The 16,943-nt window shown below is 50.4% G+C and overlaps 1 protein-coding gene across 1 annotated transcript in view; it reads left to right on the forward strand.

The window, feature by feature from the left end:
* Positions 1-16,943, forward strand: part of trim37 (tripartite motif containing 37) — a 210,467-nt gene that overhangs the window by 57,490 nt on the left and 136,034 nt on the right. The gene's annotated exons all lie outside the window — the stretch shown is intronic.

Below are 16,943 nucleotides of genomic sequence, written 5' to 3' on the forward strand. Positions count from 1 at the left end.
TGCCACTGTGGGAGGGTTTGTTTTATTGGATGTATATATTGACAGGTGGGCCGTTGTTTGGGGTGGTGGGAGGATGGGATCGTTGGTATTGTTAAGGGGCTTGATTTTGTATTTGTTACCGTTTACTGTTTGTGGGTGGGGTGTAAACTTTGAAGGAAAATGTGAAAATGGAGAATAAAAACATTTTTTTAAAAAAGAATATAAAGAACAGCAAAAAATGACAAAATCATTAATAAAGAGAGGAAAATGAGAGTATGAGAGAAGGCTAGCTGTATATCTAAAGATGGATTGTAAAAGTTTCGACAGGTATTTGAAGAAGAGAGTTAACAAAGTGAGCATTGGTCCTATAGACCTTGAGCCTGGAGGAGTGTAAGGAAATGGTAGATGAATTAAGCGGGTATTTTGATTGGTCTTCTCTGTAGAGGATGCAGGTAACATCCCAGATAGAGCTGAAAATCAGGACATGGAAGGGAGAGAGGAACTGAGGAAAATGACAATCAGCAGGGAAGTTGGAGCTCACGAAAGAAGTGGCGGGTGAAATATTTGATGGGTGGTTTAATTTTCCAAAATTCCCTAGATTCGGGGAAGGTTCCATCAGATTGGAAAATAGTGAATGTAACACTTTTATTCAGAATGGAGGAAGAGAGACAACAGGAAAGTCCAAGCCAGTTAGCTTAACCTCTGTCATATGTATTACATGATGAGGAGATGCCGGCGTTGGACTGGGGTGAGCACAGTACGAAGTCTTACAACACCAGGTTAAAGTCCAACAGGTTTGTTTCGATGTCACTAGCTTTCGGAGCGCTGCTCCTTCCTCAGGTGAATGCAGAGGTCTGTTCCAGAAACACATATATAGACAAATTCAAAGATGCCAAACAATGCTAGGAATGCGAGCATTAGCAGGTGATTAAATCTTTACAGATCCAGAGATGGGGTAACCCCAGGTTAAAGAGGTGTGAATTATATCAAGCCAGGACAGTTGGTAGGATTTTGCAGGTCAGATGGTGGGGGATGAATGTAATGCGACATGAATCCCAGGTCCCGGTTGAGGCCGCACTCATGTGTGCGGAACTTGGCTATAAGTTTCTGCTCGGCGATTCTGCGTTGTTGCGGGTCCTGAAGGCCGCCTTGGAGAACGCTTACCCGGAGATCAGAGGCTGAATGCCCTTGACTGCTGAAGTGTTCCCCGACTGGAAGGGAACATTCCTGCCTGGTGATTGTTGCGCGATGTCCGTTCATTCGTTGTCGCAGCGTCTGCATGGTCTCGCCAATGTACCACGCTTCGGGACATCCTTTCCGGCAGCGTATGAGGTAGACAACGTTGGCCGAGTCGCACGAGTATGTACCGCGTACCTGGTGGGTGGTGTTCTCATGTGTAATAGTGGTATCCATGTCAATGATCTGGCACGTCTTGCAGAGATTGCCATGACAGGGTTGTGTGGTGTCGTGGTCACTGTTCTGAAGACTGGGTAGTTTGCTGCAAACAATGGTTCGTTTGAGGTTGCGCGGTTGTTTGAAGGCAAGTAGTGGGGGTGTGGGGATGACCTTGGCAAGATGTTCATCATCATCAATGACGTGTTGAAGGCTGTGCAGAAGATGACGTAGTTTCTCCGCTCCGGGGAAGTACTGGACGACGAAGGGTATTCTGTCGGTTGTGTCCCATGTTTGTCTTCTGAGGAGGTCGGTCCGGTTTTTCGCTGTGGCGCGTTGGAACTGTCGATCGATGAGTCGAGTGCCATATCCCGTTCGTACGAGGGCATCTCTGGCTACATCGAGGGCATCTTGAAACCCATCGTACAAGGTACACCCAGCTTCTGTCGCGACACGACGGACTTCCTACAGAAACTCAGCACCCATGGACCAGTTGAACCAAGAACATTCCTCGTCACAATGGACGTCTCGGCACTCTACACCAGCATCCCCCATGACGACGGCATTGCTGCAACAGCCTCAGTACTCAACAACGACAACTGCCAATCTCCAGATGCAATTCTGCAACTCATCCGCTTCATTCTGGATCACAACGTCTTCACCTTCGACAACAAGTTCTTCATCCAGACGCACGGAACAGCCATGGGGACCATATTCGCACCCCAATACGCCAACATCTTCATGCACAAGTTTGAACAGGACCTACTCACCGCACAGGACCTTCAACCGACGTTATACACCAGATACATCGATGACATTTTTTTCCTTTGGACCCACGGCGAAGAATCACTGAAACGACTACACGATGACATTAATAAGTTCCATCCAACCATCAGACTCACCATGGACTACTCTCCAAAATCAGTTGCATTCTTGGACACACTCGTCTCCATCAAGGACGGTCACCTCAGCACGTCGCTTTACCGCAAACCCACGGATACCCTCATGATGCTCCACTTCTCCAGCTTCCACCCTAAACACATTAAAGAAGCCATCCCCTATGGACAAGAGCTCCGTATACACAGGATCTGCTCAGACGAGGAGGAGCGTAACAGACATCTACAGACGTTGAAAGATGCCCTCGGACGAACGGGATATGGCACTCGACTCATCGATCGACAGTTCCAACGCGCCACAGCGAAAAACCGGACCGACCTCCTCAGAAGACAAACATGGGACACAACCGACAGAATACCCTTCGTCGTCCAGTATTTCCCCGGAGCGGAGAAACTACGACATCTTCTTCACAGCCTTCAACACGTCATCGATGAAGATGAACATCTTGCCAAGGTCATCCCCACACCCCCACTACTTGCCTTCAAACAACCGCGCAACCTCAAACAAACCATTGTTTGCAGCAAACTACCCAGTCTTCAGAACAGTGACCACGACACCACACAACCCTGTCATGGCAATCTCTGCAAGACGTGCCAGATCATAGACATGGATACCACTATTACACGTGAGAACACCACCCACCAGGTACGCGGTACATACTCGTGCGACTCGGCCAACGTTGTCTACCTCATACGCTGCAGGAAAGGATGTCCCGAAGCGTGGTACATTGGCGAGACCATGCAGACGCTGCGACAACGAATGAACGGACATCGCGCAACAATCACCAGGCAGGAATGTTCCCTTCCAGTCGGGGAACACTTCAGCAGTCAAGGGCATTCAGCCTCTGATCTCCGGGTAAGCGTTCTCCAAGGCGGCCTTCAGGACCCGCAACAACGCAGAATCGCCGAGCAGAAACTTATAGCCAAGTTCCGCACTCATGAGTGCGGCCTCAACCGGGACCTGGGATTCATGTCGCATTACATTCATCCCCCACCATCTGGCCTGCAAAATCCTACCAACTGTCCTGGCTTGATACAATTCACACCTCTTTAACCTGGGGTTACCCCATCTCTGGATCTGTAAAGATTTAATCACCTGCTAATGCTCGCATTCCTAGCATTGTTTGGCATCTTTGAATTTGTCTATATATGTGTTTCTGGAACAGACCTCTGCATTCACCTGAGGAAGGAGCAGCGCTCCGAAAGCTAGTGACATCGAAACAAACCTGTTGGACTTTAACCTGGTGTTGTAAGACTTCGTAATATGTATTACAATTCCGGACCAGTTCAGGTAAGACTGTGCGGAAAGAGTGATTCGCGCCAGGAGTGATTGCATGAAAAAATAGGGCTTTGGTATTTCTAAAACAAAACTTTTTTTTAAATTTAGAGTACCCAATTCTTCTTTTCCAATTAAGGGGCAATTTAGCGAGGCCAATTTAATAAAATGTTTTTATAAATAATCTTTATTGTCACAAGAAGGCTTACATTAACTCTGCAATGAAGTTACTGTGAAAATCCCCGAGTCGCCACATTCCGGGGCCTGTTCGGGTACTCAGAGGGAGAATTCAGAATGTCCAAATTACCTAACAGCGCGTCTTTCGGGACTTGTGGGAGGAAACCGGAGCACCCGGAAGAAACCCACGCAGACACGGGGATAACGTGCAGGCTCCGCACAGACAGCGACCCGAGCCGGGAATCGAACCTGGGACCCTGGCGCTGTGAAACAACAGTGCTAACAATTCACCTACCATGCACATCTTTTTGGGTTTGGGTTGTTGTCCCCATACAAACACGGGGAGAATGTGCAAACTCCACACGGATAGTGACCCGGATCCAGGATTGAACCCATGTCCTCGGCGCCGTGAAGCAGCAGTGCTAACAACTGCCCCACCACGCTGCCCCTAATACAAAACTTTATTATAAATATAATATTAAACTTTTAACTTCACACCTGAAAAAGAACAGCTTACATTTATCCCTTAACATAACTAGACAATTTCCCATTAAACAACAAGAAAAGAAACATACAGATCTTAACCCAGCTTAAAATTAGCAGGGCATGGAGTAATACTTGCAATACAGAACAGATTCTGGCTCTTATTAGAATCCCTTCAGACTCTGGCTGAATATCTTCAAGCAGCTATTTTAACTCGGTTGTTTCGGCCTCTTTCTTGTCCTCAGACAATAATGCTCTGCTTTTAAAATATTATTGCTCTTTTTCCCCTCTCCCAACTAGGAAAGAAAACTGCCTCTAAAAACACAAGTGCTGCCAGATCAGACTTCACTTCCAAAAGCCTTTTCTCCAAAACCCTGTCTCGCTCCACAGCTTTCTCCAAAAGTGCCTCCCTCCAAAGCCTTCCTTAGCTCCACCCAGTAATGGCTTCATGCCCACAAGATAAAAAAGCAAATTCCCTCTGCAGGCTGCAAATGCACATTAACTCGGGTGCATTTGAGTGACTGAGGGAGTGAGGTGCTCCTTTCATTTCATTTCCTACATTTCCTCAAAGAGCGTGAAGGGAGCCGGGAGTTTACAGAGAGTGTAGCTGACTGGGAGCAGAGTCGGAGGGCGGAGTTCCAGTTGGTCCACAGGGCTGCTACATTCTGTAAGGTAGGAGGGGATGGAGGCTAGGGCAGTTGCATGCTCCTCCTGTAGGATGTGGGTGGTGTCCCCGCTGACTATACCTGAGGGAAGTGCATCCAACTCCAGCTCCTCAGAGACCGTGTTAGGGAACTAGAGCTGGAGCTGGATGAACTTCGGATCATCCGGGAGGCAGAGAGGGTAATAGAGAAGAGTTACAGGGAGGTAGCCACACCCAAGCTACAGGACAAGAGTAGCTGGGTTACGGTGAGGAAAATGAAAACGAACGGGCAGACAGTGCAGGGATCCCTCGTGGCCGTTCCCCTTCAAAACAAGTATACCGTTTTGGATGCTGTTGGGGGGGATGACCTACCGGGGGAAGGCCCTAGCGGCCAGATCTCTGGCACTGAGTCTGGCTCTGTGGCTCAGAAGGGAAGGGGGGAGAATAGAAAAGCAATAGTGATAGGAGACTCAATGGTTAGGGGAATGGATAGGATTCTGTGGTCGTGATCAAGACTCCCGGTAGGTATGTTGCCTCCCGGGTGCTCGGGCCAGGGATGTCAGAGATTTGCGGCCTCCCTTGATGTGGCCTCCCAAAACGCCCGCGCCTACGGCCCCGACCGCGCGGCAGCTCCTTGGGCTCCGTGGACCCCCGTCGTGACCGACTCCCCGGCACCCCCCACCCCCCCGCAAGCTTGCACGGTTAGAGCGCCAGACCATCCCGGGGGGGCCCGCTGCTACTTTTGCGGGCAGGCGAAACACCCCCGGCAGCGCTGCCCAGTTCGCGCAGCTACTTGTAAAAGCTGCGGCAAAAAGGGCCATTCCGCAGCAGTGTGCCGGTCCCGGGGGGTCGCCGCAATCCCCGGAGAAGAACGAGGACAACACATCCCATACACCCCGCAACCCCCCCCAGCGTCCCATGTGCGACCCGTGGGCGCCGCCATTTTGGGTCCCAGACACCACGAGGGGAGGATGGGCGCCGCCATCTTGTGACCCCCTAGCCACGTGCGATTCTTGGGGCGGCCATTTTGTCCACCCCGACCGCGTGCGATTCATGGGGGCGGCTGTTATGTCCACCCCCGACCGCGTGCGATTCATGGACGCCGCCATCCTGGTTGACAACAAAGGACCCCAGCATAAACGGCTCCACGGAGTCCGAAGAAAACGCCGCGACACTACTGCCACGACTGGCTTCAGTGACACTGGATCAATCGCGGCCCCAGACGCTCCAAACGGTGACAACAACGGTGCTGGTCAACGGATACGAGACGTCATGCTTGATCGATTCCGGGAGCACGGAAAGTTTTATTCACCCAGATACGGTAAGACGCTGTTTTCTGTCCATCCATCCAAGCACGCAAAAGATTTCCCTAGCTGCAGGATCCACGACGCCAACCTCCAAAAATTCCTCCAGACCGCTAACGCCCTGAACCTCACATATAACGAAGAAAAATGCGTTTTTAGCACAAACCGTTTGGCCATCCTGGGATACGTAGTGCGCAATGGAGTGCTAGGCCCCGACCCCGAACGCATGCGCCCTTTATGGAATTTCCCCTCCCCCACTGCTCCAAAGCCCTGAAACGTTGCCTGGGCTTCTTTTCATATTACGCCCAGTGGGTCCCCCAGTATGCAGACAAGGCCCGCCCGCTAATACAGTCCATTACCTTCCCCCTGTCGACAGATGCCCGCCAGGCCTTCAGCCGCATCAAAGCGGATATCGCAAAGGCCACGATGCACGCCATCGATGAGTCCCTCTCCTTCCAGGTCGAGAGCGACGCATCCGATGTAGCTCTGGCGGCCACTCTTAACCAAGCGGGCAGACCCGTGGCCTTTTTCTCCCGGACCCTCCACGCCTCAGATATCCGCCACTCCTCAGTGGAAAAGGAAGCCCAAGCCATAGTGGAAGCTGTGCGACATTGGAGGCATTACCTGGCCGGCAGGAGATTCACTCTCCTCACCGACCAACGGTCGGTAGTCTTTATGTTCGATAATGCAAAGCGGGGCAAAATTAAGAATGACAAGATCTTAAGGTGGAGGATCGAGCTCTCCATCTATAACTATGAGATCTTGTATCATCCCGGAAAGCTGAACGAGCCGTCCGATGCCCTATCCCGCGGCACATGTGCCAACGCACAAATGTGGCAGCACCGTTGTTGTCGTCGTTTGGAGCGTCCGGGGCCGCGATTGATCCAGTGTCACCGAAGCCAGTCGTGGCAGTAGTGTCGCGGCGTTTTCTTGCCAAGGTCATCCCCACACCCCCCACTACTTGCCTTCAAACAACCGCGCAACCTCAAACAAACCATTGTTTGCAGCAAACTACCCAGTCTTCAGAACAGTGACCACGACACCACACAACCCTGCCATGGCAATCTCTGCAAGACGTGCCAGATCATCGACATGGATACCACTATTACACGTGAGAACACCACCCACCAGGTACGCGGTACATACTCGTGCGACTCGGCCAACGTTGTCTACCTCATACGCTGCAGGAAAGGATGTCCCGAAGCGTGGTACATTGGCGAGACCATGCAGACGCTGCGACAACGAATGAACGGACATCGCGCAACAATCACCAGGCAGGAATGTTCCCTTCCAGTCGGGGAACACTTCAGCAGTCAAGGGCATTCGGCCTCTGATCTCCGGGTAAGCGTTCTCCAAGGCGGCCTTCAGGACCCGCGACAACGCAGAATCGCCGAGCAGAAACTTATAGCCAAGCTCCGCACACATGAGTGCGGCCTCAACCGGGACCTGGGATTCATGTCACATTACATTCATCCCCCACCATCTGGCCTGCGAAATCCTACAAACTGTCCTGGCTTGAGACAACTCACACCTCTTTAACCTGGGGTTACCCCATCTCTGGATCTGTAAAGATTTAATCACCTGCTAATGGTCGCATTCCAAGCATTGTTTGGCATCTTATCTGGCTATATATGTGTTTCTGGAACATACCTCTTCATTCACCTGAGGAAGGAGCAGCGCTCCGAAAGCTAGTGACATCGAAACAAACCTGTTGGACTTTAACCTGGTGTTGTAAGACTTCGTACTGAACGCACAAATAGACCGCCTACACACTCTCCACGAGGACCTCTGCCACCCGGGGGTCACTCAATTCTACCATTTCGTAAAGTCCCGCAACCTCCCCTACACTGTTGAGGAGGTCCGTACAGTCACCAGGAACTGCCACATCTGCGTAGAGTGCAAACCGCACTTTTTCAGGCCGGATAGAGCGCACCTGATCAAGGCTTCCCGCCCCTTTTAACGCCTCAGTTTGGATTTCAAAAGGCCCCTCCCCTCCACCGACCGCAACGCATACTTCCTAAACGTGGTGGACGAGTACTCCCGTTTCCCCTTCGCCATCCCCTGCCCCGACATGACAGCGGCCACGGTCATTAAAGCCCTGGGCACCATCTTTACACTGTTCGGCTTCCCCGCATACATCCATAGCGACAGGGGGTCCTCCTTCATGAGTGACGAGCTGCGTCAGTTCCTGCTCAGCAAGGGCATTGCCTCGAGCAGGACGACCAGCTACAACCCCCGGGGGAACGGGCAGGTAGAGAGGGAGAACGGCACGGTCTGGAAGACCGTCCTACTGGCCCTACGGTCCAGAGATCTCCCAGTTTCCCGGTGGCAGGAAGTCCTCCCGGACGCTCTCCACTACATCCGGTCGCTGCTGTGTACCACCACTAACCAAACGCCTCACGAGCGCCTCCTTGTCTTCCCTAGGAAGTCCTCCTCCGGAACGTCGCTGCCGACCTGGCTGGCAGCCCCAGGACACATCTTGCTCCGGAAACATGTGCGGGCGCACAAATCGGACCCATTGGTCGAGAGGGTTCACCTTCTCCACGCGAACCCGCAGTACGCCTATGTGGCATACCCCGACGGCCGACAGGACACGGTCTCCCTGCGGGACCTGGCGCCCGCCGGCAACACACACACACCCCCAACACCGATCACCCCCTCCCTGCCACCGGTGCACCCCACGACCGCCCCCTTCCCGGGGGGATCGGTCCTCCTCCCGTGCCCGCCCAGGAGTAAAACAGGAACAAACAGCGCCCGAGCCAGCACCTGCACCACCACCGGGGCTGAGGCGATCGACGAGGAAGACCAGACTGCCCGCTCGACTCGTGGAATCCGCGTGACACCAAGAAAGCAAGAATTTTGTTGTAAAATAATTTTTTTTCCTTATTGTAAATAGTTCTGACAAACTTGTACATAGCTAAATGTTGGGCTAAATATGTATAGCCACAGTTCGAAATTTGTTCCAGGGCCAGCCTTGTAAACCCCTACCACCATGCGAACCACCACCCCGCCGGGTTCCCTTTTAACAAGGGGTGAATGTGGTGGTATGTATTAGGGGTAATATGGTACCTGTGAAGCCGAGAGGCTATTGGCTGACAGGTCCCGGGTCCTGGTTGGATCTGCCGACTTCTGGCTCCGCCCTGAAGGTGGAGTATAAGAGCTCGAGTTCTCCCCGCAGCCTCATTCTGTTACTGAGCTGCTGGGGAACAAGTCTCGCTTAATAAAGCCTAGATAGACTTCATCACTTCTCGTCTCGCGTATGTCATTGTGCACTACAAGTGGGAACAATTGTTCTTGGGGAAATGCACATCAGTAATGTGGGGGTTGTTTAAGGAACACTTGCTGCGAGTGCTGAATTGTTTTGTCCCACTGAGACGAGGAGGGAATGGTAAGGTGAAGGAGCCTTGGATGACAAGAGAAGTGGAGCTTCTAGTCAAGAGGAAGAAGGAAGCTTACGTAAGATTGAGGAACAAGGATCTGACTCAGCTCTAGAGGGTTACAAGGTAGCAAGGAAGGAACTCAAAAATGGACTGAGGAGAGCTAGAAGGGGGCATGTCAAAGCCCTGGTGGGAAGGATTAGGGAAAACCCCAAGGCATTCTAGACTTATGTGAGAAATAAGAGGATGATCAGAGTGAGAGTAGGGCCGATCAGGGATAGTGGAGGGAACTTGTGCCTAGAGTCTGAAGAGATGGGGGAGATCCTAAATGAATACTTTGCTTCAGTATTCACTAGAGAGAGCGACCTTGTTGCCCATGAGAACAGTGTGAACCAGGTTAATAGACTCGAACAGGTTGATATTAAGAAGGAGGATGTGCTGGAAGTTTTGAAAAGCATCAGGATAGATAAGTCCCCTGGGCCTGACGGGAAATACCCAAGGTTACTACAGGAAGCGAGGGAGGAGATTACTGCGCCGTTGGCGATGATCTTTGCGTCCTCACTCTCCACTGGAGCATAGAACATAGAACATAGAACAATACAGCGCAGTACAGGCCCTTCGGCCCACGATGTTGCACCGAAACAAAAGCCATCTAACCTACACTATGCCATTATCATCCATATGTTTATCCAATAAACTTTTAAATGCCCTCAATGTTGGCGAGTTCACTACTGTAGCAGGTAGGGCATTCCACGGCCTCACTACTCTTTGCGTAAAGAACCTACCTCTGACCTCTGACCTATATCTATTACCCCTCAGTTTAAAGTTATGTCCCCTCGTGCCAGCCATATCCATCCGCGGGAGAAGGCTCTCACTGTCCACCCTATCCAACCCCCTGATCATTTTGTATGCCTCTATTAAGTCTCCTCTTAACCTTCTTCTCTCCAACGAAAACAACCTCAAGTCCATCAGCCTTTCCTCATAAGATTTTCCCTCCATACCAGGCAACATCCTGGTAAATCTCCTCTGCACCCGCTCCAAAGCCTCCACGTCCTTCCTATAATGCGGTGACCAGAACTGTACGCAATACTCCAAATGCGGCCGGACCAGAGTTCTGTACAGCTGCAACATGACCTCCCGACTCCGGAACTCAATCCCTCTACCAATAAAGGCCAACACTCCATAGGCCTTCTTCACAACCCTATCAACCTGGGTGGCAACTTTCAGGGATCTATGTACATGGACACCTAGATCCCTCTGCTCATCCACACTTTCAAGAACTTTACCATTAGCCAAATATTCCGCATTCCTGTTATTCCTTCCAAAGTGAATCACCTCACACTTCTCTACATTAAACTCCATTTGCCACCTCTCAGCCCAGCTCTGCAGCTTATCTATATCCCTCTGTAACCTGCTACATCCTTCCACACTATCGACAACACCACCGACTTTAGTATCGTCTGCAAATTTACTCACCCACCCTTCTGCGCCTTCCTCTAGGTCATTGATAAAAATGACAAACAGCAACGGCCCCAGAACAGATCCTTGTGGTACTCCACTTGTGACTGTACTCCATTCTGAACATTTCCCATCAACCACCACCCTCTGTCTTCTTTCAGCTAGCCAATTTCTGATCCACATCTCTAAATCACCCTCAATCCCCAGCCTCCGTATTTTTTGCAATAGCCTACCGTGGGGAACCTTATCAAACGCTTTGCTGAAATCCATATACACCACATCAACTGCTCTACCCTCGTCTACCTGTTCAGTCACCTTCTCAAAGAACTCAATAAGGTTTGTGAGGCATGACCTACCCTTCACAAAGCCATGCTGACTATCCCTGATCATATTATTCCTATCTAGATGATTATAAATCTTGTCTCTTATAATCCCCTCCAAGACGTTACCCACTACAGACGTGAGGCTCACCGGTCTATAGTTGCCGGGGTTGTCTCTGCTCCCCTTTTTGAACAAAGGGACCACATTTGCTGTCCTCCAGTCCTCTGGCACTATTCCTGTAGCCAATGATGACATAAAAATCAAAGCCAAAGGTCCAGCAATCTCTTCCCTGGCCTCCCAGAGAATCCTAGGATAAATCCCATCAGGTCCCGGGGACTTATCTATTTTCAGCCTGTCCAGAATTGCCAACACCTCTTCCCTACGTACCTCAATGCCATCTATTCTATTAGCCTGGGGCTCAGCATTCTCCTCCACAACATTATCTTTTTCCTGAGTAAATACTGACGAAAAATATTCATTTAGTATCTCGCCTATCTCTTCAGACTCCACACACAATTTCCCATCCCTGTCCTTGACTGGTCCTACTCTTTCCCTAGTCATTCGCTTATTCCTGACATACCTATAGAAAGCTTTTGGGTTTTCCTTGATCCTTCCTGCCAAATACTTCGCATGTCCCCTCCTTGCTCGTCTTAGCTCTCTCTTTAGATCCTTCCTCGCTACCTTGTAACTATCCATCGCCCCAACCGAAACTTCACACCTCATCTTCACATAGGCCTCCTTCTTCCTCTTAACAAGAGATTCCACTTCCTTGGTAAACCATGGTTCCCTCGCTCGACGCCTTCCTCCCTGTCTGACCGGTATATACTTATCAAGAACACGCAGTAGCTGGTCCTTGAACAAGCCCCACTTATCCAGTGTGCCCAACACTTGCAGCCTACTTGTCCACCTTATCCCCCCCAAGTCACGTCTAATGGCATCATGATTGCCCTTCCCCCAACTATAACTCTTGCCCTGCGGTGTATACTTATCCCTTTCCATCATTAACGTAAACGTCACCGAATTGTGGTCACTGTCCCCAAAGTGCTCTCCTACCTCCAAATCCAACACCTGGCCTGGTTCATTACCCAAAACCAAATCCAACGTGGCCTTGCCTCTTGTTGGCCGGTCAACATATTGTTTCAGGAAACCCTCCTGCACACACTGTACAAAAAACGACCCATCTATTGTACTCGAACTATATCTTTTCCAGTCAATATTTGGAAAGTTAAAGTCTCCCATAATAACTACCCTGTTACTTTCGCTCTTATCCAGAATCACCTTCGCCATCCTTTCCTCTACATCCCTAGAACTATTAGGAGGCCTATAAAAAACTCCCAACAGGGTGACCTCTCCTTTCCTGTTTCTAACTTCAGCCCATACTACCTCGGAAGAAGAGTCCCCATCTAGCATCCTCTCCGCCACCATAATACTGCTCTTGACTAGCAGCGCCACACCTCCCCCTCTTTTGCCTCCTTCTCTGAGCTTACTAAAACACCTAAACCCCGGAACCTGCAACATCCATTCCTGTCCCTGCTCTATCCATGTCTCCGAAATGGCCACAACATCGAAGTCCCAGGTACCAACCCATGCTGCCAGTTCCCCTACCTTGTTTCGTATACTCCTGGCATTGAAGTAGACACACTTCAAACCACCTACCTGAACACTGGCCCCCTCCTGCGATGTCAAATCTGTGCTCCTGACCTCTATACTCGCATTCTCCCTTACCCTAAAACTACAATCCAGGTTCCCATGCCCCTGCTGCATTAGTTTAAACCCCCCCAAAGAGCACTAACAAATCTCCCCCCCAGGATATTTGTGCCCCTCAGGTTCAGATGTAGACCATCCTGTCTGTAGAGGTACCGGATGATTGGAGGGAGGTAAATGTTGTTCCCCTATTCAAGAAAGGGAATCGGGAAATCCCTGGGAATTACAGACCCTTTAGTCTTACGTCTGTGGTGAGCAAAATATTGGAAAGGATTCTGGGAGATAGGATTTATGATTATTTAGATAAACATAGTTTGATTAAAGGTAGTCAGCATGGCTTTGTGAGGGGCAGGTCATGCCTCACAAGCCTCATTGTATTCTTTGAGGATGTGACGAGACACATTGATGAAGGTCAGGCAGTGGATGTGGTGTATATGGATTTCAGTAAGGCATTTGATAAGGTTCCCCATGGTGGGCTCATTCAGAAAGTTAGGGGGCATGGGATACAGGAAAATTTGGCTGTCTGGATACAGAATTGGCTGGCCGAAAGAAGACAGCGAGTGGTAGTGGATGGAAAGTATTCCGCCTGGAGGTCGGTGACCAGTGGTGTCCCGCAAGATCTGTTCTGGGACCTCTGCTCTTTGTGGTTTTTATAAATGACTTGGATGAGGAAGTGGAAGGGTGGGTTAGTAAGCTTGCCGATGACACAAAGGTTGGTGGAGTTGAAGATAGTGTTGAGGGTTGTTGCAGGTTACAACAGGACATTGACAGGATGCAGAGCTGGGCTGAGAAGTGGCAGATGGAGTTCAACCTTGATAAATGTGAAGTGATTAATTTTGGAAGGTCGAATTTGAATGCTGAATACAGGGTTAAAGGCAGGATTCTTGGAAGTGTGGAGGAACAGAGGGATCTTGGGGTCCACGTACATAGATCCCTCAAAGTTGTCACCCAGGTTGATAGGGTTGTTACGAAGGCGTATGGTGTGTTGGCTTTCATTAACAGGGGGATTGAGTTTAAGAGCTGCGAGGTTTTGCTGCAGCTTTATAAAACCCTAGTTAGACCACAGTTCTGGTCGCCTCATTTTAGGAAGGATGTGGATGCTTTGGAGAGGGTACAGAGGGGATTTACCAGGATGCTGCCTGGACTGGAGGGCATGTCTTATGAAGAAAGGTTGAGGGAGCTAGGGCTTTTCTCACTGGAGCAAAGAAGGCAGAGAGGTGACCTGATAGAGGTGTACAAGGTGATGAGAGGCGTGGATAGCCAGAGACTTTTCCCCAGGGTGGAAATGGCTGTCACGAGGGGACATAATTTTAAGGTGATTGGAGGAAGGTACAGGGGAGATGTCAGAGGTAGGTTCTTTACACCGAGAGTGGTGGGTGTGTGGAATGCACTACCAGCAGAGGTGGTGGAGTCAGAGTCGTTAGGGACATTTAAGCGACTCTTAGACAGGCACATGGACAGCAGTAAATTGAAGGGGTGTACAAGTTAGATTAGGATAAATGGTCGGCACAACATCGTGGGCTGAAAGGCCTGTACTGTGCTGTACTGTTCTATGTTCTATGTTCTAACTCCCCAGGAACCTCCCCAGTCAAACCACAGTCCATTAGCCCGGAATGAAAAACACATTCCTTCGTCAATTTAATCTGCTGGCTGCTAAAACTATCCAGGCTCTGCAAACAAAATTATTTTTAAACAATATATTCTAACCCCGGGCTTTTAACCCTTAGATCATACACTACATTTATAATCCAATTTTCCTAACATCTTCCAATTGTCACATATGGAAAATGTTAGAAGCTATCATTAAAGATGTGATAGCAGGACACTTAGAAACGTTTAAGGCAATTAAACGAGTCAACATAGCTTTGTGAAAGGGAATCGTTTTTAAGCAAATTATGAAGTTCTTTGAAGGAGTCACATGCGCTGTGTGTAAAGGGGAACTGGTGGATGTACAGTACTTAGATTTCCAGAAGGCATTTGTTAAGGTGCCACATGAAAGTATAATGCGCAAAATAAAAGCTCTGGTGTAGGGGTATTGGTATGGATAGAAGATTGGCTAGCTGACAGGAAACATAGGGTAGCCATAAATGGATCTTTTTTTATTGGCGGGATGTAACAAGTGGTATAACAAAGGGGACCTCAACTGTTGACAATTCATATAAGGGACAGATGACATGGTTGCTAAATTTGCTGATGACACAAAGACGGGCAGTTGTGAAGTTGTGAAGAGGACATAAGGAGGCCACAAATTGAGACAGATAGGTTAAGCAAGTGGGAAAAGATCTGGAAAATGGAGTATAATGTGGTAAAATGTGGAATTGTCCATTTTGGCAGGGAGAATAAAAAAGAAACACATTGGGCGCGATTCTCCAAAATGGAGACTAAGTGTTTGCGCCGTCATGAACGCCGTCGCGTTTCACGATGGCGCGAACAGGGCCCGGGCACGACCGATTCTGGCCCCCACAGGGGGCCGTAACGGCGCTTGAGCGGTTCCCGCCGCTCCAGCGTCCTTACGTGGCGCTAAATGGGCGCCGCGCCAACCCGCGCACGTGCAGTTGGGGCAGCCCAATCCTGCGCATGTGCAGTTGGGCTGCGCCGCGCCATCCTGCGCATGCGCGGGGAACGTTTTACGCGCGCCGGCCCCTCACCAACATGGCGCCGGTGTTCTGGGGCCGCGCGCAGAAGGAGGTAGGCCCGGGGGGGGGGGCGGGAAGAGGCCAGCCCACCAATTGGTGGACCCCGATCCGGGCCAGACCCCATCGGAGGCCACCCCGGTGAAGGAGCCCCCGCCGCCAGAGGTCGCCCTCCCCCCAGCGTTCCCGCAGAGTTCCCGCCGGCAGAGACCAGGGGTGGACGGCGCCGGCGGGAACCTGTCGTGTCGTAGAGGCCGCTCGGCCTATCAGGCCCGAGAATCACCGCTCGCCGGTTCTCCGAGCTGCCTGGTGCGAATCGCGCGGCACTGGTTTCCGGGGGGGGTGGGAGAATCGCGTGCGGGGGTCGGGGCGGCATGGCGCGATTTGCGCGGCGCCCCGGCGATTCTCCCGCCCGGCGTGGGGGGGGGGGGGGGGGAGAATCCCGCCCATTATCTAAATGGTGAGAGATTGCAGAGTTCCAAGATTGAGAGATCTGGGTGTCCTAGTCCATGAATTGCAAAAGGATAGTATGCAGGTACATCAAGTACTTAGGGAAACTAATATAGAGTGTTATTGTTCATTGTGAGGGTAATTTATTACAAAGTTAGGGAGATTAAACTTCAGTTGTACAGGGCACTGGTGAGACTGTATCTGGAGTATTGTGCACAGTATTGGTCTCCTTATTTAAGGAAAGATGTAAATGTATTAGCAGTTCAGGAGATGACAGGTTGACTTATGAGGAAAGATTGAACAGGTTACAATTGTATTCACTGTGATTTAGAAAAGAGGCGCCTTGATTGAAGCCATGTTGGTTCAGTGGTTAGCACTGCTTCCTCACAGCACCAGAGACCCGGGTTAACTTGTGGCCCTGGGTGACCAACTGTGTGGAGTTTGCACGTTCTCCCTGTGTCTGTGTGGGTTTCCTTTGGGTGCTGTGGTTTCCTCCCACAGACCAAAGATGTGCAGGTTACGTGGATTGGTCATGCTAAATTGTGCCTTAGTGTCCAAAGATGTGCCAGTTCGGAAGGGTTACGAAGCTAAGGCAGGGAAAGTAGGCCTAGGTAAGGTGCTGTTTTAGAGGTCAGTGCAGACTCAATGGGCCGAATGGCCTCCTTCTGCACTGCAGGGATTCTATTAATTCTACAGAAGATCCTGAGGGGTGTTAACAGAGTGGACGTGGAGAGGATGTTTCCTCTTATGGGAGCATCTAGAACTAAGGATCACTGTTTAAAAATGAGGGAATGCTCTATAAGACAGAGATGAGGAGATATTTTTCCACTGGGAGGGTTTTGAGTGGCAG

This window comes from Scyliorhinus torazame, chromosome 12 (genome assembly GCF_047496885.1).
Source record: "Scyliorhinus torazame isolate Kashiwa2021f chromosome 12, sScyTor2.1, whole genome shotgun sequence".
NCBI lineage: Eukaryota > Metazoa > Chordata > Chondrichthyes > Carcharhiniformes > Scyliorhinidae > Scyliorhinus > Scyliorhinus torazame.